Source organism: Dama dama, chromosome 10 (assembly GCF_033118175.1).
Source record: "Dama dama isolate Ldn47 chromosome 10, ASM3311817v1, whole genome shotgun sequence".
NCBI classification, from domain to species: domain Eukaryota; kingdom Metazoa; phylum Chordata; class Mammalia; order Artiodactyla; family Cervidae; genus Dama; species Dama dama.
The window spans coordinates 23,818,913-23,843,561 of record NC_083690.1 but is presented as its reverse complement, the minus strand read 5'-3'; the positions used below and the strand labels follow the sequence as shown (position 1 = coordinate 23,843,561).

At 39.8% G+C, this 24,649-nt stretch overlaps 1 long non-coding RNA gene across 2 annotated transcripts in view; it reads right to left on the bottom strand.

Annotated features, from left to right (window-relative positions):
- Window positions 1-24,649, bottom strand: part of LOC133063552 (uncharacterized) — a 108,677-nt gene that overhangs the window by 35,142 nt on the left and 48,886 nt on the right. The window contains exon 4 of one of the 2 annotated variants that reach the window (XR_009694435.1): window positions 22,406-22,618. The exons of the other annotated variant lie outside the window; for it this stretch is intronic. This is a non-coding gene — a long non-coding RNA (uncharacterized LOC133063552). Of the gene's footprint in view, window positions 1-22,405; window positions 22,619-24,649 lie in introns of those variants that run through there. 2 annotated transcript variants of the gene reach the window in all.

The window sequence follows — 24,649 nt, the reverse complement described above, 5'->3', positions numbered from 1 at the left end:
GGAGAAATTGACAGTAACACAATAATAGTAGGAGGCTTTAACACCCCACTCACACCAATGGACAGACCATCAAAACAGAAAATTAATAAGGAAACACAAGCCTTAAATGATACATTAGATGAGCTGGATCTCATTGATATCTTCAGGACATTCCATCCAAATGCAGAAGAATACACCTTCTTCTCAAGTGCACATGAAACATTCTCCAGGATAGACCATATCTTGGGTCACAAATCTCAGTAAATTTAAGAAACTTGAAATTTATTAAATTTAAGAAACCTCAGTAAATTTAAGAAAATTGAAATCATATCAAGCATCTTCTCCGACCACAACACTATGAGACTAGATATCAATTACAAGAAAAAAAACTGTAAGAAACACAAACACATGGAGATTAAACAGCATGTTTCTAAATAGCCAACAGGTTACTGAAGAAATCAAAAGGGAAATCAAAAAATTTCTAGAAACAAATGACAATGAAAACATGACAATTCAAAACCTATGGGATGCAGCAAAAGCAGTTCTAAGAGGGAAGCTGACAGCAATACAATCTTACCTTAAGAAACAAGAAAAACACTGAATAGAAAACCTAACTTTACACCTACAACATCTGGAAAAAGAAGAACAAAAAAGCCCCAAAATCAGTAGAAGGAAAGAAATCATAAAGATCTGAGCAGAAATAAATGAAAAAGAAATGAAAGAAACAATAGTAAAAATTTAAAAACTAGCTGGTTCTTTGAGAAGATAAACAAAATTGACAAATCTTTAGCTAGATTCATCATGAAAAAAAGAGAGAAGAATAAATCAACAAAATTAGAAATGAAAAAGGAGAGGTTACAACAGACAATGCAGAAGTACAAAGGATTATAAGAGACTATTATGAACAACTATCTGGCAATAAAATGGATAACCTGGAAAAAATGGACAGATTCTTAGAAAAGTTCAATCTTCCAAGACTGAACCAGGAAGAAATAAAAATTATGAACAACCCAATTACAAGCACTGAAATTGAAGCTGTGATCAAAAATCTCCCAAAAGACAAAAGCCCAGGACCAGACGGCTTCACAGGAGAATTCTATCAAATATTTACAGAAGAGCTAATGCCTATCCTTCTAAAACTCTTTCAGAAAATTGCAGAGGAAGGAACACTTCCAAACTCATTCTAAAAGACCACCATCACCCTGATACCAAAACCAGACAAAGACAACACAAAAAAAGAAAATTACAAGCCAATGTCACTGATGGACATAGATGCAAAAATCCTCAACAAAATTTTAGTAAACAGAATTCAGCAACATATCAAAAAGCTCACACACCATGATCAAGTTGGGTTTATTCCAGGGATGCAAGGATTCTTCAAAATATGCAAATCAATCAGTGTGATATACCATACTAACAAATTGAAAGATAAAAACCATATGATAATCTCAATAGATGCAAAAAAAAAAATGCATCTATTGCATTTTATTGACAAAATTCAGCAGCCATTTATGATTAAAACTCTTCAAAAACTGGGCATAGAAGGAACCTACCTCAACATAGTAAAAGCCATATATGATAAGCCTACAGCAAATATTATTCTCAAAGGTGAAAAACTGAAAGCATTCCCCCTAAAACCAGAAACAAGACAAGGGTGTCCACTTTAGCCACTATTATTCAACATAGTTTTGGAAGCCCTAGCTACAGCTATCAGAGATGAAAAAGAAATAAAAGGAATCCAGATAGGAAAAGAAGTAAAGTTCTCACTGTTTGCAGATGACATGATACTGTACATAGAAAACCCTGAAGATAGTATCAGAAAATTACTAGAGCTAATCAGTGAATTTAGCAAAGTTGCAGGATACAAAATCAATACACAGAAATCACTTGCATTTCTATATACTAACAATGAAAAATCAGAAAGAGCAATTAAGGAATCAATCCCATTCACGAATGCAACAAAAAGAATTAAATATCTAGGAATAAACTTACCTGAGGAGACAAAAGAACTGTAAACAGAAAATTATAAGATGCTAATGAAACAAATCAAAGATGACAAAAACAGATGGAGAGATATTCCATGATCCTGGAAGGAATCAATATTGTGAAAATGACTATACTATCAAACACAATCTACAGATTCAATGCGATCCCTATCAAATTACCAATGGCATTTTTCACAGAACTAGAACAATTCATATGGAAACACAAAAGGCCCCAAATAGCCAAAGCAGTCTTGAGAAAGAAGAATGGAGCTGGAGGAATCAGCCTTCCTGACTTCAGATTATACTACAAAGCTACAGTTATCAAGACAGTATGGTACTGACACAAAAACAGAAATATAGACCAATGGAACAAGATTGAAAGGCCAGAAATAAACCCATGCACTTATGGGTACCTTATTTTTGACAAGAATATACAAAGGGGCCAAGACAGCCTCTTCAATAAATGGTGCTGGGCAAACTGGACAGCTATATGTAAAAGAATGAAATTAGAACCCTTCCTAACACCATACACAAGGATAAACTCAAAATGGATTAGAGACCTAAATGTAAGACCAGAAACTATAAAACTCTTAGAGGAAAACATAGGCAGAACACTGGATGACATAAATCAAAGCAAGATCCTCTATGACCCACCTCTTAGAGTAATGGAAATAAAAACAAAAGTAAACAAGTGAGACCTGATTAAACTTAAAAGCTTTTGCATAGCAAAGGAAACTATAGGCAAGGTGAAAAGACAACCTTCAGAATGGGAAAAAAAAAAATAGCAAATGAAACAACTGACAAAGGATTAATTTCCAAAATATCCAAGTAGCTCATACAACTCAATATCAGAAAAACAAACAACCCAATCAAAAAGTGGGGAAAAGACCTAAACAGATATTTCTCCAAAGAAGACATACAAATGGTTAACAAACACATGAAAAGAAGCTCAACATCACTCATTACTAGAGAAATGCAAATCAACCTAGAGGGGTGGGATGGGGAGGGAGATGGGAGGGATATTCAAAGGGGAGGGGATATATGTATACCTACGGCTGATTCATGTTGAAGTTTGACAGAAAACAACAAAATTCTGTAAAGCAATTATGCTTCAATAAAAAACATATAAATCAGAAAAAAAAGAAGTCCATGCACCCCAGCGAAGAGTAGCCCCGACTCATCACAACTAGAGAAAGCCTCCATGTGGCAATGAAGACCCAGAGCAGCCATAAATTAATTAAGTAGCTTATTTTTGCAAATTTTCAAAAGGCTTATGCAAGTAAGGGGACCCTAGGCTAGCAAGCACTGGGGCTGATGGAAATGGTTACTGTTGTGTTATATGTTCGGCATCCTTCCTCCCTTCCTTGGACAGAACCCATCTTTCTGACAAGAAAACATTCTTCTAGGTGGTTTGAAGTAAACATGTGAACTAGGCAGTCAAGCCAAGTACAAATACCCCATCCCCCTGGTTACAATAATTGGTACAGGGACAACCAACTGATATGAGAAATGGCATCTTCTCCAGTTTGACACATGGTTCTGGGAGAATGATGTACTTACTGCCTCTGTGACTGTGGGCTCTGAGGTTACTGTAAACTAGAACTTCAGTGGTATAAAACACCAAAAGGGAGAAAGGAGGGAAAGAAGCTGGAAGGAAGGAAAGAAAAAGAGGAGGAGGACTTTGCTGATGGTCTGATGGTTAAGAATCCGCCTGTCAATGCAGGGGACACAGGTTCAATTCCTGGTCCGGAAAGATCCCACATTCCATAGAGCAACTAAGCCCATGCGCCAAAACTCCTGAAGCTCGTGTGCCCTAGAGCCCACGTGCTGCAACAAGAGAGGCCACCACAATGAAAAGCTCATGGACCACAGCTAGAGAGTAGCCCCCATTTGCCACAACTAGAGAAAACCCTCTCAAAGCAATGAAGACCCAGAGTAGCCAAAAATAAATAAATAAAATTTTAAAAAATTTTAAAGAGAAGGAGTGAAGAAGGAAATGGCAGCCCACTCCAATATCTTTGCCTGAAAAATCCCATGGACAGAGGTGTCTGGCCGGCTATAGACCATGGGGTTGCAAAGAGTTGGACACGACTTATCGACTGAGCATGCATACTAGTGGAGTTTCCCAGTAAAAAGCTCTGTGTTGTGGACTTTGATCAGTGTTCTCATCTGATCTTCAAAACTCTGAAACAAGGAACGCTTTTGGCAATTAAATTTTTTTAATTATAAAATACATACTAATTGCACAAAAAAATTGTTTGCACTGATGGTAGTTGGCAGATCCAGACTCTGAATGAGTCTCTAACTCCCATGACCAGAATTGTGCCCTAATTTCCTTTTCCTGTCTTTCTAGTGCTCCTGTCTCCTGCCCATTCCCACCTCTGTTGTACCATTTCTCTATCCCGTCTAAGCCTTTGGTTTCAGTTATGAATAAGTGCCTACTTCAATCAAGAATTAGTGATGGCTTAAAATACTACATTTTTGCAAATAAAACTCAAACTGAGAGCTGATTAAGGGCAAGAATATATTGTTTTATTCATCTTGGGATCCCTCAGCACTTAGTATGTCTTCTGATTTAGAGTAAGTGGAGATTAATAAATGTATAAATGAATAGACATTAAAAAAAGAGGAGGAAGTGGATGGGGGCGGGGGAAGAAAAGGAGGAAGAGGAAGAGACAGTAGTAACAATTAAGGTAAGGAGAGATGGAAGACAGACAAAACGCATGACAGAACTTCAGCCCCCATATCCACCATAGTTCTATCCATGAGGGCCACAGTCTTCTTACTATGTGACTCAAGAAACTCCCCCTCTGCTTAAACAAGTTTGATTTGAGTACCTGCTCTTCACAAGGGAAAAGGGCCTGACCATTCAGAGAGTGTGCTGCAAGGGGAGTTAACCTAGTCTATGGAGTTGGGAAGGAGTTCCCTAAGAAAGTGACCTTTAAGCTGAAACTGGAAGGGATAGCGGGCAGTAACCTCCAAATCATTCTAATTTTCAAGTTGCCAGGTTGGCTTCAGAACTGAGGATGAGATCTGATGGATTTAATGAGATCTCTGCTCCCTTCGAGATGAAGAAAGCCCATAACAGTGCAGGAATTCTTCTCCTCCATACATGCAACTTTGCACATGGACATTTCACTAGAGCTGAGAAGTAGGAGAGAACATTCGCACCCTCCAAGGTCAGGCTGTGGTTCAGCATCAAAGCTTACTTGAGGCTCCAGCCTCTGCCCTCAGTCACTGGAAAGTCGTGGTCCTGACACTGATATCAAGGACCAATACCAGAGGATAAGGGGGTGTGGAGGGATAAAATGAGAGGTTGGGATTGACATATACAATAAAATAGATAATAAGAATCTACTGTACAGCATGGGGAACTCTATTCAATATTCTGTAATGGTCTATATGGGAAAAGAATCTTTAAAAAAAAAGAGTGGATATATGTATATATATAACTGGTTCACTTTGCTATACACCTGAAACTAACACAACATTGTAAAGCAACTGTATTCCAATAGAAATTTTTAAAACTAGATAGAAAAAAAGGACCAAATCAAGGAACACCATATAGAATCATAAATTAATGGCTACTACCACAATAGTGGTAATAATAAACATGATGCATACTTTACAACGATTCTATGCTATTCCCAGGGAGCATTCTACCAATATATTATTATTTTCCTATAAGCATAATAACCTTTTGTATAGTTCTTACTTACAATTTGTATAAAACTTTTGTGTACAGATCTTTTCCCCACAAAAAAAGGCAAAGACTTACACTTTCTAGTCATTTTTCCTGTGATATCATTTAAATTTCTTTACCCCCATTTTATTGATGGAATATCCCTTCTTTATTGATAAGAAAATGAAGGTGCAAAGAAAACCAGAACTGAAAATATGAGAAGATCCAACAAGAGAGAATAGTAATATGGCATGAGAATCATTCAGAACCTGTAATTATTCTTGGTCACAATCAAACTTAATAACACTATATTTTACGATTTTTTATTTATTTATTGTTGGCTGTGCTGAGTCATCCTTGCTGCGTTAGGGCTTTCTCTAGTTGGAGCGATCAGGGGCTTCTCTCTAGTTGGCGATGCACGGGCTTCTCATTGCAGTGGCTTCTCTTGTTGCAGAGCACAGGCTCCAGGGCTTGTGGGCTTCAGCCGTTGCAGCACACAGGCCGGGTAGCTGTGGAACACAGATTTAGTTGCTCCACAGCAGGTGGGATCTTCCTAGGCCAGGGATCGAACCTGTGACCCCTGCATTGGCAGGTGGACTCTTAACCGCTGGACCACCAGGGAAGCCCACAATATATTTTAAAATAAATTTCAAAAATGGAGAGAAGCGTGTGGTTCATCATGGCAGGCAGAGTGTCCCATTCCCTTCATGAGGTGTTAGAAGAGGGGGTGTACCAGAGAAATACACTCGGTAATAAACAGAATGGAAAAGCTGAAGACACAATAAAGGAACAGCATGTTTTTGGCAACAAGTTAAAGGGGCAATTAGAAACTCCAGGCTTTAAAAATTATAAGAAAGTCATGTTATAAATATCAAACTAATTAAATGTGGCATGATTTTAAACAAACTGATGTTAAGAATAGGAAATCTTTAAACCTCAATGCTTTTGTCATTCTTATTTGAACAATCCAAGGGCTGTGACTTTAGATTGACAGAGAAAAACATGTAGTTGTAATTCAACCCTTGGTCCAGGCATGAATGATAATTAAATCATCGTAGTAATGAGGATACTGGTTTGTGTTTAGTTTTTAGCGTCAACCTATTGGCGAAGAATCTGACTGTGTTTGAAGAACAGGATGTAGCTGTTAACCATCTTGGCAATATGAAAATAGCAGGGAAGCAGTCAGGGGATGGGAGATAGGAGGGTAAGCTGAGACAGAAGGAAAAAGGAAAGGAAGCAGTAATGTCCTCTCACAAAGAATGCAGGAAAATAACACTGATGAAATAAGACATGGGAGGATAGAGAATAGCATTTAAACTATATTATAGAAAGTAACAAAGATAATTTTTAAGGAACTAAAAGCAAATGACTAACTATTGGGAGGAGAAGGATAGAAGGGGGAGTATTCTTTACCTGAACTAAATTCTCATCTTTCATAGAAAAGAAGAGATTAAAAATTGCCTGCAGCAGATAGACCAAAAAATAGAGATCTAAGTGTATTATTTAGTTTTGGTGGCAATAAATAGAAATAAAGTTACCTCTGGAGAGAAGACTGCAGGTAGGGTGAAAAGCTGTCACTTTTTGTCAATAAGTGTGTCTGTATTATATGATTCATCACTATGTATGTATATTCCTTTGATTAAAATTGAAAAATTTTTAATAGATAAAATTCTGGAGATGGGTTCTCTGAATCAATGACAATGTTGTGATAATATCTTTTCATGATGTTAGAAAAGAATGGACCTGACTTAATAGTGCCCTGGGGAGCAGTGGTATCCCCCACAATACAATTTTGTGAACATTTATTGAGTAAATAGATTCTCTGTGACAGGACCTCTGTTAAGCCATGGGGAGGATAAAAAGATGAATCAGACATGGTTCCTGCCTCCAGGAGCTTACAGGAAAGTAAAAGAAAAACATGAACACACAAGATAAGGCAGAATATACTAAAGGCACATAGTTCCATCAAAACACAGTGGGGTGGGGAAAGAGAAGGAAGGGTTGGTTAAGGGATTTAATATGAGGCAATGGGGAAGTATAGCTGATGCTGTCAGAGCCCCGCCCATACCCTCTTAGCTCGCTCCATCCCTGTGTATACTGACAACATCCCAATGAAAATACCTGTAATTCTTCACATAAGGGTTAAGGGGATCTAGACAAAGAAACACCGTTATCTTGAGTGATCCTGGACTACAGCCTCTCACGATGATGGTAGGTTAGTAAAGAAATTCTCTGACCACAGGATTGTGGTCCTATTAAATAAAGTACTTCCTGAGTTGAAGTGAAGAATGGGTAAAATGTGGACAAGCGGAGAGCATTGCAAACAAAGCGTAGAAGCAGAGACAGGAAAGGTAAACAGCTTTCTCTACGGAATTTCCCGTGGCCTCTGAATTCCTCTATTTATCTATTATTTTTGGTTGTGCTGGGTCTTGGTTGCTGCCCTTGGGCTTTGTCTAATCACAGCAAGCAAGGGCTACTCTCTACTTGTGGTCCGTGAGCATCTCACTGCAGTGGGCTCTAGGATACATGGGCTTGAGGAATTGAGGCATGTTGGCTCAGTTTCCCCAAGGCATGTGGATCTTTCCAGACCAGGGGTTGAACCTGTGTCCCCTGCATTGGCAAGTGGACTCTTAAGCACCAGACCACTAGGGAAGTCCCCACATTTCTCTTTTGAAGAATTCACCTATCACTCTTAAAAGTATTGGGTTCATATTCTGTCCTCTTCAGCTGCGTAACAGTATGAAACTAAGAACTGAATTATTTAGTAACTGCATCCCTAATAATAACTCAACATCTAGAAGATGCTCAACAAGTTGATGAAATGGGAAATCACAAAATGAAAGAAAGAAAGGGGAGAGACGGGATGGAAGGTTAGTGTGCAAGTCCACTCTTTGCCCTGAATGGCTACCTCCCTTCCTGTAGAAATGACAACTGGCATCTTATAAGGGGCCCTCTTGTTTCAGAAACTCAACCTCTGGTCAAGTGCCAAATACAAATATGGAGACAGAGTTTTACATGAAGTAGAAAAGAATAGCTTTACTGCTTTGCCGGGCAAATGGGGCCACAGCACGATAATGCCTTCAAAACTGTGTGTCCCACCCTAGAGGGGATGGTGAGGAGTCTTATAGTGTTCAAGGAGTAGGACATGATTCACTCCTGGACATTCTTCTGGTTGGTTGGTCATGAGGTAATTGGAAGTCAGCATCATCAACCTTCTGGTTCTAATTGGTCTATGTGCCTGTGAGCAGCATAAAGTTAACTTCTCCCACCTGGTTTGGAGTTTCAGTATCTGCAAAACAGCTCAAGGGACATGGCTCAGAATATTAACTGTAGTCCTTGCATGCATATGCGTGCTAAGTTGCTTCAGTGGTGTCTGACTCTTTGTGACCTCATGGACTGTATAGCGCACCAGGCTCCTCTGTCCCTGGGATTCTCCAGGCGAGAATACTGCAGTGGGTTGCCATGCCCTCCTCCAGGGGATCTTCCCAACCCAGGGATTAAACCTGCATCTCCTGCATTGGCAGGCAGGTTCTTTACCACTAGCTCCTCCTTGAGGAGGAATTAAGGTCCTTGACTTTGTTTAATGGCTAAAGTATTATTGTCTTTCTTTCTCTTAATTTCTCAATTCTATGATTAAATTTATTGTTTCACTATAAGTTTTTCTACAGATAAAAGGCAGGTGGAAGGCATGGGTGAGGGTCTATTCTAGGAAGGCCTCCTAGGATCCTGCCTGGTTACACTCTCCCCGTGACTATTTGTCTTCGGTCATTTCTCCACAAACCACACTTCTCACAACCTGTTCCTCTCTTCACTGGATCCTTCTTTATTTCCACTCATCTCTCTACATTTGATACCTCAGACTATCTCTGGCTTCTTCACTTACGTGTGATCTAGAATCAGATTTGCCCCTGTGATCAAAAAATATTGAGTTCTTACTGTATACCAGGCAACAGACATAATTTCTGTCTCCTCTGAATGTACATTCTCCTGAGGCAAGCAGATAATCATGCTCAAAAAATATTACAGACTGAGTTTGAGTGATATGGAGGAAATGGACAAGATGTTATGAGGTAGAATAATAGGTGATCTAAATTAGTCCCATGTTGTGGGGGAAGGGAGAGTTATAAAAGACTTTTCTGGGGGAAGTGACATTTAAGCTGGGATCTGGAAGAAAAATAGCAGTTACTCAGGTAAAGGGGGAAATGTTTGAGAGATACGCTGGAGAACTTGGACCAAACCACTAAATCATTCAGAGCTTTACAGACCACATTAAGTTTTGCCATAGTAATAAATATCAATGGCTTACAACAGCCATCTATTTTCAACTCGTGCTATATGTCCGTTGTGGGTCTTGTCTTCATGTTGCCTTCATGCCTGATGGATCAGCCTTTATCTGGGCTGATGCCAGTCTTATAAAAATGGAAGAGAGAAAAATAAAGAGCTCTTAAACCTTCTGCTTAGAAATAACACATATCATGTTGACCCTCACTCCACTAGCCAAAGCAAGTCACTTTTGTGTTCAATAAGGTAGGAATACATGATCCTCTTGCATGGGGGGTGGGGGGGCAGGTGTCCCTTCAAGTCACATAACCAAGTTTATCATCAGAAAGGTAAGAGAAGTAGAATCCTCTGCTAGGGAAGGACATCAACTACTTTGAACACAAATACAATTTCAGACAAAGATTTTACTCTAAGACCAATTGAAAGGTCTCTGTGACAAGATTCACAAGTTTAAAAAGATCCACTATGGTGTGGGTAATGGTTTGAAGAGGGTCAAAATTAGATTTTGCTGGTTACCTTAATGGTAAAGCTGGAGCTTCCCTGGTTGCTCAGACAGTAAAGAATCTGCCTGCAATGCAGGAGACCCAGGTTTGATCTCTGGGTCAGGGAGATCCCCTGGAGAAGAGAATGGCTACCCACTCCACTATCCTTGCCTAGAGAATCCCATGGACAGAGGAGCCTGGCAGACTACCATCCATGGGGTCACAAAGAGTTGGACGTGACTGAGCAACTGACACAAGCGGATTCAAAGCTGTACTTTTGGGGCTTTCCAGGTGGTGCCAGTGATAAAAACAAAAAACAAAAAACCCGCCTGCCAACGCAGATGTAAGAGACTTGCATTCCATCCCTTGATCGGGAAGATCCCCTGGAGAAGGGCGTGGCAACCCACTCCAGTATTCTTGCCTGGAAAATCCCACAGAGAGAGGATCCTGGAGGGCTACAGTCCACAGGGTTGTAGAGTCAGACATGACTGAACTGACTCAGTGTGCACAGTGAGGAAGAGAGAGAAATCAACAATGTTGCCCAGATTTGACCCTCCCTACATTCACACCATAGTTACCTACTCATTTGTAACCACCCTCTTCTCTCACTATCCAGGGGTACCATTCTCCTCTCCATTCCAAATCCTGCCACTGTATCAAGTGATTTCAGTATACATTTGAGCAACCCATCTATCTGCCTGTCAAATCTTTTGTGTGTGTATGTGTGTTAAGAACCATGAACATGAGATTTTCATCTTAACCAAGTTTTAAGTGCACAATATAGTATTGCTGATAATAGGCAATACACCATATAGCAGATCTCTAGAACTATTAATAATTCATCTTGCATTTTTTAAAAATAGCTCTTATTGAGGACTCTAAGAATAGAACACACCCTACACCTCAGTCACCTACTTTACTCACTGTTTACAGGGCAGCCTCCAGAGATTTTGGAGAAGGACATGGCAACCCACTTCAGTATTATTTCCTGGAGAATCCCATGGACAGAGAAGCCTGGTGGGCTACGGTCCATGGGGTCACAAAGAGTCAGACATGACTACGCAACTTTCAGTCTTTTACCAAGATATACACTTTTGCTGAGCGCTAAAATATTGATGCTTTTGAACTGTGGTGCTGGATAAGGCTCTTGAGAGTCCCTTGGATAGCAAGGAGATTAAGCCAGTCAGTCCTAAAGGAAATTAACCCTGAATATTCATTGGAAGGACTGATAACTGAAGTTGAAGCTCCAATAGTTTGGCCACTTGATGCAAAGAACGACTCAGTAGAAAAGACCCTGATGCTGGGAAAGATTGAGGGCAAGGGGAGAAGGGGTGACAGAGGATGAGATGGTTGGATGGCATCATGGACTCAATGGACATGAGTTTGAACAAGCTCAGGGAGATAGGGAAGGACAGGGAAGCCTGGTGTCCTGAAGTTCATGGGGTTGCAAAGAATCAGACACAACTTAGCAACTGAACAACAATACTTTTGACGACATGTATTTCTTAGCCACAAAAAAAAAATCACATACAAACTAGCTTCTCCTTTCTCTCTTCAGAGCAGTTCTTCAGAGTTGTCTCCCAGGCTGTGGTCCTCAGTAAGATCATGAATAAAAATTTAAATTCACAATTATCATGTTATGTGTTTTTCTTTAAGTTGACATTATGACAACAGAATTGAGTAGTTGTAACAGAAACTGTGAGCTTCCTAGGTAACTTAGCAGTAAAGAATCTGCCTGCAATGCAGGAGACACAGGAGATATGAGCTTGATCCCTGGGTCCAGAAAACCCCCTGAAGGAGGAAATGGCAACCCACTCCAGGGTTCTTGCCTGGAGAATCCCATGGACAGAGGAGCCTGGCAGGCTACAGTCTATGGGGTGGCAAGAGTCAGACACAACTTAACAACTGAGCAAGGGCACGCAACCGTATGGCTCAGAAATCCAAAGTAATTGCCCAAGACCCCTTGTTTCACCATGCATCCATATAACCAAACTTGGCATATGGCAAGCCTTTGAAAAATTATTTGTCCGTGTTAATCTCTCTCTCTCTCTCTCATTCTCTCTCCCCTATAAACTAACTGTCGAGATTTTTTGTTTTTTAGCTTAGCTTTATGGTTCAGTAGAGTGGATTCAGTAAGTCTTGGAGACAATGCCCTTCATGGAATGTTTCACTAGCACCAGGACACTTCATCAAAACAGGACTCACTTTACTTTTCCACCAGCAAGTAACTGCAAACAAAAATGGCTCTCCACTTCTCCAATGAGCAATGGTCCTCTGGGAGACTTGACATTCTCCATTTAATTACAAGTAACAGTTAGATGATTTCCTCTGGGTGTTACTGTGTCTCAGTCGGGAAAGTCACTCACACAAACAAGAAGAGGAGGTGTGTTCACTGTTCCCAAGGCGGCTGCTCACCCACACCATCAAATCAAATAAAAGGAATTTTACTTTTGGTCTTCTTTTCCTCTCATACCATCATATCTCCTCCTTCCAAAAAAAGTTTCAGTTCATTTGGCTCCAGATTACCTCAAAATAATGAGTCCTTTTCCAGCCTATGGAGAGACACCAAGAAAACAGCTACAAATTTAAAACAAAGCATCTTACCTATGTCAGTCCATTCCAAAGTTTGTCAGTATTGCAAGACCAGCGTGAACCTGGATTGAGACATATAGCAGTCTCAGGGCCACTGGGGAATAAACTGGTGAACGTCATGAGTTATAATCTTTCAAGGTCCCACCCACTTCTTGGAGGCTCAAATAGCCCCCCTAGCACGGTGTGATTTTATTAATAGTTCTATTCAGTTCAGTTCAGTCGCTCAGTCGTGTCCAACTCTTTGTGACCCCATGAATCGCAGCACGCCAGGCCTCCCTGTTCATCACAAACTCCCGGAGTTTACTCAAACTCATGCCCATCTAGTTGGTGATGCCATCCAGCCATCTCATCCTCTGTCATCCCCTTCTCCTCTTGCCCCCAATTGCTCCCAGCATCAGGGTCTTTTCCAATGAGTCAACTCATTGCAGGAGGTGGCCAAAGTATTGGAGTTTCAGCTTCAGCATCAGTCCTTCCAATGAACACCCAGGACTGACCTCCTTTGGGATGGACTGGTTGGATCTCCTTGCAGTCCAAGGGACTCTCAAGAGTCTTCTCCAACACCACAGTTCAAAAGCATCAATTTTTCGGTGCTCAGCTTTCTTCACAGTCCAACTCTCACATCCATACATGACAACTGGAAAAACCATACCCTTGACCAGACGGACCTTTGTTGGCAAAATAATGTCTCTGCTTTTTAATATGCTATCGAGGTTGGTCATAACTTTCCTTCCAAGGAGTAACTGTCTTTTAATTTCATGGCTGCAGTCACCATCTGCAGTGATTTTGCAGCCCAAAATATAAAGTCTGACACTGCTTCCACTGTCTCCCCATCTATTTGCCATGAAGTGATGGGACCAGATGCCATGATCTTAGTTTTCTGAACGTTAAGCTTTAAGCTAACTTTTTCACTCTCTTCTTTCACTTTCATCAAGAGGCTTTTTAGATCCTCTTCACTTTCTGCCATAAGGGGGGGGTGTCATCTGCATATCTGAGGTTATTGACATTTCTCCCGGCAATCTTGATTCCAGCTTGTGCTTCTTCCAGCCCAGCGTTTCTCATGATGTACTCTGCATAGAAGTTAAATAAGCAGGGTGACAATATACAGCCTTGACATACTCCTTTTCCTATTTGGAACCAGTCTGTTGTCCCATGTCCAGTTCTAACTGTTGCTTCCTGACCTGAATACAGGTTTCTCAAGAGGCAGGTTAGGTGGTCTGGTGTTCCGATCTCCTTCAGAATTTTCCATAGTTTATTGTGATCTATAGAGTCGAAGACTTTGGCGTAGTCAATAAAGCAGAAATAGATGTTTTTCTGGAACTCTCTTGCTTTTTCTATGATCCAGCGGATATTGGCAATTTGATCTCTGGTTCCTCTGCCTTTTCTAAAACCAGCTTGAACACCTGGAACTTCTCGGTTCACGTATTGCTGAAGCCTGGCTTGGAGAATCTTGAGCATTACCTTACTAGCATGTGAGATGAGTGAAACTGTGCGGTAGTTTGAGCATTCTGTGGGATTGCCTTTCTAAGGGACTGGAATGAAAACTGACCTTTTCCACTGTGGCCACTGTGGCCACTGCTGAGTTTTCCAAATTTGCTGGCATATTGAGTGCAGCTCTTTCACAGCATCATCTTTCAGGATTTGAAATAGCTCAACTGGAATTCCATCACATCCACTAGCTTTGTTCGTAGTGATGCTTTCTAAGGCCCACTTGACTTCACATTCCAGGATGTCTGGCTCTAGGTGAGTGATCACACCATTGTGATTACCTGGGTCATGAAGATCTTTTTTGTACAGTTCTTTTGTGTATTCTTGCCACCTCTTCTTAATATCTTCTGCTTCTGTTAGGTCCATACCATTTCTGTCCTTTATTGAGCCCATTTTTGCATGAAATGTCCCCTTGGTATCTCTAATTTTCTTGAAGAGATCTCTAGTCTTTCCCATTCTGTTGTTTTCCTCTATTTCTTTGCATTGATCCCTGAGGAAGGCTTTCTTATCTCTCCTGGCTATTCTTTGGAACTCTGCATTCAAATGGGAATATCTTTCCTTTTCTCCTTTGCTTTTTGTTTCTCTTCTTTTCACAGCTATTTGTAAGGCCTCCTCAGATAACCATTTTGCTTTTTTGCATTTCTTTTCCATGGGGATGGTCTTGATCCCTGTCTCCTGTACAATGTCACGAACCTCTGTCCATAGTTCATCAGGCTGTCTGTCTATCAGATCTAGTCCCTTAAATCTATTTCTCACTTCTACTGTATAGTCATAAGGGATTTGATTTAGGTCATACCTGAATGGTCTAGTGGTTTTCCCTACTTTCTTCAGTTTGTCTGATTTTGGCAATAAGGAGTTCATGATCTGAGTCACAGTCAGCTCCCGGTCTTGTTTTTGCTGACTGTATAGAGCTTCTCCATCTTTGGCTGCAAAGAATATGATCAATCTGATTTTGGTGTTGACCATCTAGTGATGTTCTATTAATCTCCCTCAACTACTGGGGAGATCCCAGACTTAGATCTTGGGAGGCTCCCAGGCAATTTTATTCAATAACTGATTCACTCTGGTTCCTGAAGAATGTTAGTTCTTACGCAGCATAATCTGGTTTCTGCAAAATAAGACCAATCTCTTCATCTCTTATCTGTTTTTACAGTGGTGCTCTGAGGAGAAATTTTGGTGCGATGAGTAACTGGGTCGTGTTGCACAGTCACTCAGTCATGTCCAGCATGTTGCGACTCCACGGACTGCAGCATTCCAGGCTTCCCTGTCCTTCACTATCTCCTGGAGTTTGCTAAAATTCATGGCCCCTTGTATACAGAGGTCAGGGTTTGTATATAGAGATCAACTTTGACACTTTGGATGTTTAGGGAAGGATGATTCTTTTGCTGGGAAAGACTGAAGGAGAAGGAAAACAGGGGCAGCAGAGGATGAGATGGTTAGATAGTATCAGTGACTCAACAGATGTGAATTTGAGCAAACTCTGTGAGATAGTGAAGGACATGGGGAGCCTGGTGTGATGCAGTCCATGGGGTCACAAAGAGTCAGACATGACTTAGAGACTGAATTAACAATAACACAACAACAATTCTTTTGGTGGGGGCTATCCTGTACATGGTAAAAGGTTTTGCAGCATTCATGGCCTCCACCCTCTAGATAACAGTAGCAGATCCACAACCCCTTGGCCTTGCCTTTCAAACCAAGCTCATCTAAAGCTACCCCTCCAGGCTCCAATGCCTAGCCTACCCTGGTTCACTATGTTCTAATCCCACTCTCTGACCTTTAAACTTGTTCCCAAATTTATATTTGCTGCCCCTCTGGCTGAAAGGTTCTTCTCCCAGATTGGCACATGGCTCCTTCCTATCACCCAGATCTCAACTCAAATCATCACCTCCTTAGAAAGGTCTTGCCCAACCAACCTTCCTAAAGCAAGCTATCTTCCACTCTCCCTCCCATATTCCCTATATCATTTCCCAGTTTGTTTCCTTCATAGCATTTACTAGGACTTGAAATCATCATATTCATTTGTTTGGTCTGCAGTATTTTCCTAGACTATAAGCCATGAGAGACTGTGGTCCATCTTGCTTTCCTCTGCATCCCCAGTGCCTAGCTAGAGATTGCATATAGTAGGCATTCAATAAATAGTTATTAACAAATGACTCAATGAATGAATAAGTAAGATTAGAACCTATGTCTGCAAGGACTTTACAGGATTCCTTCCAAGAGCCCAACAGAATTGGATTTCAAGAGAGAAATTATCTATCCTGAGAAACCATACCTGGTTAAGCATATATTTCCTGCATTCAGATACCAATTCTGCCATTCATCAACTGTGTGACCTCAGGCAAGTTGCCAAGTTCTCCAACTCTCTGTTGTTTTTTTTAAATTAATTAATTTTTAAATTGGAGTATAATTGTTTTACAATGTTGTGTTAGCTTCTGATGTACAACAATGTGAATCAGCTATATGTATATATATATCCCCTCCCTCTTCTTTCTGTTTTCTTGCCCATAAAATGGGAATAATAATAGTCTCTTCCTCTAGGACTGCCTCAAGTATTAATCAAGATAATAAACATAAAGCTCTGAGTGGTATTTTATACTTAAATATAAAAACTCACAGAGTAAGTACTGTGTCTTTGGTATGTGCTATTGTTGTGGTATGTTGTTTTACCAATCAAGAATTTTTCACAGGATGATGACAACCAGTGCAGTATACAAGATTCCAGTGCCTCCCCATAAATCTACTTTGAAAGAGGAAAAGCAGTCCCACAGAACTTTCTACCAGGAACTTTTCCCCTAAAGCTATTTCCTTCTAGTTAAAATAAATCTGACTTTATCTTGGGCCCCAGCAGAAAACTACTTACGTTGTAGTAACCTTTAATAGACCAGAACAATATAATTGCCACCTCCTAGCATTCTCTTCTCCAGAGTGAATAATTCGAATGCCTTGAATGCCTAGTTGCTTTTCCCTCTTTCTGATCTTTTATATTTATTGTTCTCAGTTTGGAAATAGATCCAAAAGAAGGAGGAGACCTGCTGTTGTCTTGGCAACTGTGAAGGGATGGACAACCAAGTTTGGATGAAACAAGAAAAGTTGAGCTGTTTTGTTTTTTCGTTTTTCTTTCTGATCAAAAACATCCCTCTGCTTTGAAACAGAGACACGTGGCTGACACTGTCGTTCTTGTGTATTGCCTCCTGATCTCCCCCTTTCTCAACACTCAGAGAGAAGGGAGAATTATCAAAGCTTTTGATGGGAGAAAGTGCTTGATGACACCTCAGTTTATTGCCACTTTTAAGGCTTAGTTTTGTATTCATCTAACAGAGCACATAACCTCTCTTCCTAGTTTCTCTTTTGGTTTACATTACAAACAGTTGGGCCCCTACCTATTCCCCAGCTAAACATATTAACTCCTAAAGATCAGGAATAGTGTTTGTTCCTCATATTTTTAAAAAAATCATTTTTAATTACACAAATAAAATGATAGCATACAATAACTTCCAACAATCTACGTGTATATCCACTACACGCCACCACTAATTCCACATCATCAACACACACACATTAACTTTTGTTGACATAAGCAGAATTATATCATATGCACTGTTTTCAAAGTTGCTTTGTTTACATCATGTAACACAAGTATCAATAGTATGGTCCCTGTCTCCTTTCACTTTCGTTATCATTTCCAACCCTTTATTTTCAGATTTTATGTATATATTTTTGCCTTGGTTTAGCTCTTATAAATAACATGTAGATAATGTTAACTTAATAATGTATAATAATTTTAAATAATGCTATTTTAACCAAGCAGAGTGGCAATTTAATAGAATGATAAGAGCATAGCCTTAAGCATCAAAGAGCTTGGGTTTAAGCCTGGATCCTGACTTTAAGCAAATGGCTAAGTCTCTCTTAAGCTTCAGTTTTCACATCTCTCATGGGACAGTAAAAATAGAACCCACCAAGCAGAACTTGAGCAAACTCAGGGAGATAGTAAAGGACAGGGAAGCCTAGTGTGCTGTGGTCCATGGGACCACACAGTCGGACACCGCTTAGTGACTGAACAACAACAAAGGAAATTTCATATGCTTTATCTTTGTTAGGAGTATATGCTGAAGCAGCACCTCAGGAGGGCAACACAAGAAAAATATAAAAATTGAAGAGTATATATACCCTCTTTAACTTGAAGTGATTTTTTAAAATTTTATTTATATTTTGAGATAATTTTAAGAAATAGTAGTTGTAATAATATTGTAAATAATAGTTGTAAGAAATAGTACCCAGGGACTTCCCTGGTGGTCCAGTGGCTAAGACTCTGTGCTCCCAATTCAAGGGGCTCAGGTTCGATCCCTGATCAGGGAACTAGATTCTGCATGCCCCAAGAGTTTGTATGTCACAACTAAAAGATCACTCGTGTCGCAAGTAAGACACGGTGCAGCCAAAGAAAGAAAGAAATAGTACACAGAGACCCTATGTAATCGTTGTTCAGTTTCCCCAGTGATAACATTTTGAAAAGCTATATAGTACAATATCACAGTTAAAATATTGACAAAGACTCCATCCATTCATCTTATACAGATTGCCCACTTGTACTTATTTGTGTATGTGCACACGCATGTATATATGTGTGTGTATTTAGTCCTGTAAAATTTTATCACATTTGGATTCATATATCCACCACCACAGTCAAGACACTGAACAGTTCTGTCACCAAAAGAATTATTCTCTTTGCTTTTACTTTTTTTTTTTCCGCTTTTTCAAAAAATATTTACTTATTTATTTAACTGGGCCATGTCTTAGTTGCAGCATGTGGGATCCAGTTCTCTAATCAGGGATCAAACTTGGGCCCCAGCATTGGGAGCATAGAGTCCCAGTCACAGGACCACCAGGGAAACCCCTCTCTGCTTTTGTATGAATAAAAATAATATTCAAGTTTCTTAGATTTGATGATATTTGTAGTATTTACTAGCTTTTTTCCCCCTTTGCCTTTTTAATAACCACTCCCACCTCCCTCCTATCCTCTACCCACCCTACACCCACCCCATCCCTAAACTACTGTAATCACTAATCTGTCTGTAAAGAGAATGATATATTATGTAGTCTTTTAGGACTGGCTCTTTTCATTCAACATAATTCCAACCATAAGTCCATCCTAAGGGAGATCAGTCCTGGGCGTTCATTGGAAGGACTGATGTTGAAGCTGAAACCCCAATACTTTGGCTACCTGATGCAAAGAGCTGACTCCTTTGAAAAGATCCTGATGCTGGGAAAGATTGAGGGCAGAAGGAGAAGGGGATGACAGAGGATAAGATGGTTGGACGGCATCACCGACTCAATGGATGTGGGTTTGGGTGGACTCCAGGAATTGGTGATGGACAGGGAGGCCTGGTGTGCTGAATTTCATGCGGTTGCAAAGAGTTGGACATGACTGAGTGAGTGAACTGAATTCCTTAGTTACATCCAAGATGTAATGTGTACCAATATCCATTTTTATTGCTGAGATGTCCCTTCATTTGGAATGCAAAGCTAACCGCCGTTGGCTTAATCATTTACCTGTTGAAAGACATCTAGGCTGTTTTTAACCTAGCAATGCAAAATCTGGAAATGTATCTCTCAGATACAGTGACACAATAGCAAAGAAATAAAAGAAACCCAAAATTTATCAGTGAGGACCTGGTTAAACAAACTGTACTAGTTCACCATAATGTATATGTGTCTTTGTAGAGATATTCCTTACATTTAACTGATAGAAGAGTAAATCTAGTATTTTCTTATGTGCTCTTTTAAGTGTTACTGATAGCAAGGGAGAGACAGTGTTTTCATGTTTCCAATAATATCATTCTATAAATTCTATATTCACATCCAATATTTATCTCTCTCATATTGCATTGGCCAAGTTCTCACTAGAACTGTAATTATCAGTACCTAAAGTAGGCATCCACGTGTTGCTTAGTGGCGATGTTTCTGAAGATTCACCATTAAGTATATTGCCTGTATACTTATGTGACTATTCCTTCTATTTCTAGAGTTTTTGATCATGAAAAGATGTTGCATTTTAGCAGATGTCTCCCCAGTATCCAATTAATTATTTTCTCCTCTAATCAGTAAATACAGTAAGTTACATTGATAGTAACATTCATCCCCAAACTTGAATTTCTCAAAAACATCTTGGTTAATCAAGATGAACTTTTAAAATACACCGTTAGATTCAATTTTCTAGTTTATTTTTTAGAGTTTTTGCCTCTATATTCATAAGTGATATCAGCCCATAATTGCATTTTCTTGTCTTGATAGCAGGAATAATACAGCCTTACAAAATAAGATTGGTGGGTCCCCATATTTCTTCTATGTTCTAAAATATGTCAGTGAGCTCTTCCCTGACACTCGGCAGAACTTGCCTGTGCTCAGTCACTTTCAGTCATTTCAGTCACTCAGTCATATCTGATTCTTTGCAACCCCATGGACTGCAGCATGCCAGACTTCCCTGTCCATCACCAACACCCGGAGCTTGCTCAAACTCATGTCCATCAAGTCAGTGATGCCACCCAACCACCTCATCATCCTCTGTCGTCCCTTTCTCTTCCTGCCTTCAATCTTTCTCAGCATCAAGTTATTTTCCAATGAGTCAGTTCTTTGCATCAGGTGGCCGAAGTATTGGAGCTTCAGATTCAGCATGAGTCCTTTCAATGAATATTCAGGGTTGATTTCCTTTAGGATTCACTGATTTGATCTCCTTGCAGTCCAAGGGACTCTCAAATCTTCTCCAACACCACAGTCCAAAAGCATCAATTCTTTGGTGCTCAGCCTTTTTTATGGTCCAGCTCTCACATCTGTATATGACTAGTGGAAAAACCATAGCTTTGACTAGATGGACCTTTGTCGGCAAAGTAATGTCTCTGCTTTTTAATATTCTGTCTGCCTAGGTTGGTCACAGCTTTTCTCCCAAAGAGCAAGCATCTTTTAATTTCATGGCTGCAGTCACCATCTTCAGTGATTTTGGAGCCCAAGTCGCTTTGTGTGAAAGTCACTCAGTCATGTCGGATTCTTTGTGACCCCATGGACTATAAAGTCCATGGAATTGTCCAGGCCAGAATACTGGAGTGGGTAGCCTTTCCCTTCTCCAGGGGATCTTCCCAACCCAGGAATTGAACCCAGGTCTCCTGCATTGCAGGAGGATTCTTTACCAGCTGAGCTACTCTTTGCAACCCCATGAACTGTAGACCACCAGGCTCCTCTGTCCATGGGATTCTCCAGGCAAGAATACTGAAGTGGCTTGTGATGCCCTCCTCCAGGGGATCTTCCCAACCCAGGGATCAAACCTGCATCTCCTGCATTGCAGGTGGATTCTTTACCTACTGAGCCATCAGGGAAGCCCCAGAACTTGTCTATATAACTACAGAGGACTTATGTCTGGGATGATAAGGAGGGAGAGCTGGTTGGTAGATGGACCTCTATCATTTCTATTTTTGTGTTTCTGTTGGTCTTCTTGGGCCAATTTTTGAGAATTTATATTTTTCCCTGAGATTTTTAGTCCATTCATCTATGTTTTCGAAAGAGTTGATATAAAGTTATGTAGTTGAATCATATCAAACATGCATTCAGTATATGTGATTTCAACTACACATGCCCCAGTTTTTTTATTTTTTAAAGAAAAGAGGGAGCCTGATAGTTTAAACTGTGTGGACAATACCTCTGGTTATTCTAATTATAGAGGCTATGCCTCACCTGATAAAGATGTGACTCTGCTGTTCATGGAGCCAGTCTGTTTCCATATTTGAGTATTTCCGCACTCCAAGCATGATTCTACAGGTTAAAGGTATTTTTTAAATTATTTATTTATTTTTTGGTTACATTGGTTCTTTGCTGCTATGTGCAGCCTTTCTCTGGTTGTAGCAAGTGGAAGCTACTCTCTAGTTGCCCCAGGCAGGTTTCTCACTGCAGTGGCTTCACTTATTGTGGAGCATGGGCTCTCGGCAGCAGGCTTCAGTAGTTGTGGCTCATGGGCTTAGTTGCTCTGCAGCATGTGGAATCTTCCCAGACCAGAGATCAAACCCATGTCCTCTACATTGGCAGGTGAGTTCTTAACCACTGGACCATGAGGGAAGTCCAAAGGTATTTTTCATATAAGTTGGCCACTAATCAAATAAGCAGGGATGAGATTCAAAGATGAAGAAAAATATTAGATTTTTGCAAAAGTATATCTGTCTCCAACATGAGCACAACTTACAAAAAAAAAAAAAAATGTCAATGGCAATTTTTGTTACATGCAGTTTTTATCTCACCTTCTGACTTCCGTAAAGCTGCTATACAAAGTAGTCTCCTAATTTGAAAAATCTCCTCTGTATCCGTCCTACATCTCCTACATCTTTCCTAACACTGTGTGTGTTCTCTCTTGATCATACTTTCAGAAAGTTTGTGTGTTTCTGTCAGTCTTTCAAAAAATCTAACTTTGGGTTTTATTGATCATCTCAACTTTTTTTTCTCCTGTCTCATTTGTTCCTACTTTCATTTTTTATTAACTTGATACATCTGTTTTATGTAGGTTTATTTTGGTTTTGTTTTCTTGCCCACTGCTGATGGAGTGTGGTTTGAGATTTCAAAGGGAAATAGCAGTCCATCAGTCTCACATCTGGGAATCTATCCTAGAGGAGGATTCACACATTTGTCCAAAGAGAAAATATAAAAATTTTCTTTTCGTGCTATTGTTTATAACAACAAAAAAAGAAGAAAACCTAAAAGTACATCAGTATGAACATAACTTACTAAACTATGCTATACAGAAATTATGGAATAGCACATAACAGATAAAAAGAGAAGTAGAGTTTTGTGAATGTTGCTTTATTTTTTTCCCTCTAATACCTATCCAGTTGTCTTTAAGCTTTTCATTGAATAATATGACTTTTCTCCCCCACTTGGAAATGCTATCCTCATAATATACTAAATCTTCATCTGTTCTTAGATCTATATTTCCATACTTTAGTTAATGCCATAGAGCTATCAATCTATTTCTCTTGTCCATATATCACTGTTATAAATTTTGTTGCTTTATAATGTATTTTAATACATGATGGAACAGGTTATTTCTCATTACACTTCTTTTAGAGAATGTTTCTGGTAATTGCTGCAAGTTTCAAGAAAAAACACTATTGAAATTCTGATTGAAGTTGCATTGAATTTATAGATTTCTTTACTGAAAATTGACATCTTTACAATTTTGAGTCTTCCTATCCAAGTGCAAGGTTTGACACTCCATTAATTCAAATCTCTTCTTTTATGGCCCTCAATAGAGGTTTATAGTTTTATTCATATGGATCCTTCACATTGCTTGTTAAGTTTATCCGTAGATATTTTATGAGCATTGTCTCACAAGTATATGGAAACAGGTATATCCCAAACTAAACTTCGAATCTACATCCTGAAATCTGCTCCTTCACCAGGTCCTCCCCAGGGCTATTAAGGCATGTGTATTCACCTGGTGCAACTGTCAGGCATCTGAGTCTCCCTCAACCTCACATCCAACTCACGACCAAGTCTAACCATTCTATTTCTAAAATATATCTCAAACCCGCTGACTTCTCTTTACACTATCACTCTCCTGGTCCAGGCCAAGCCACCATCTTAACTCATTTCAATAACTTCCAAGCTGCTTTCTCCATGTCCTCTCTTTTCTTCCTCCAATCCATTCTTTTCATGGCAGCATTTTCTTAAAGGTAAACTCATCATATCACTCTCATGCTTAAAAATCTACAATGGCTTTGCATTGCTCTTACTGCAATTCAATGTCTTTAGCAAGACCGACAAGGCCCTAAATAATCTGGTCCCTAACTAGCTCTTCAGCCAGATATCCCACCACTCTGCTTCTGAGTCATTGGACTAACTCTAGTTCTTCAAATTATTGATTGTGGTTGATTATATTATTGTTTCTAATTCTTCACTTCGTCCATGTAAGAGAATTATATATCTCTGTCCCACTGATATTGGACTTGCCATGTGATTCACTTTGGCCAATGGAATGCAAGTAAATGATGCAAATTGAGGCTTTAAATGTGGGCATGGTTTGGCTTGCCCTCCTGCTAGTTGGCAGAACAGTACACTATGATTAGCTGCTGGTCTCAGACTGAAAGACAAGTGCAGCAGATCTGAGCTCATCCCTTACACTAAAATTG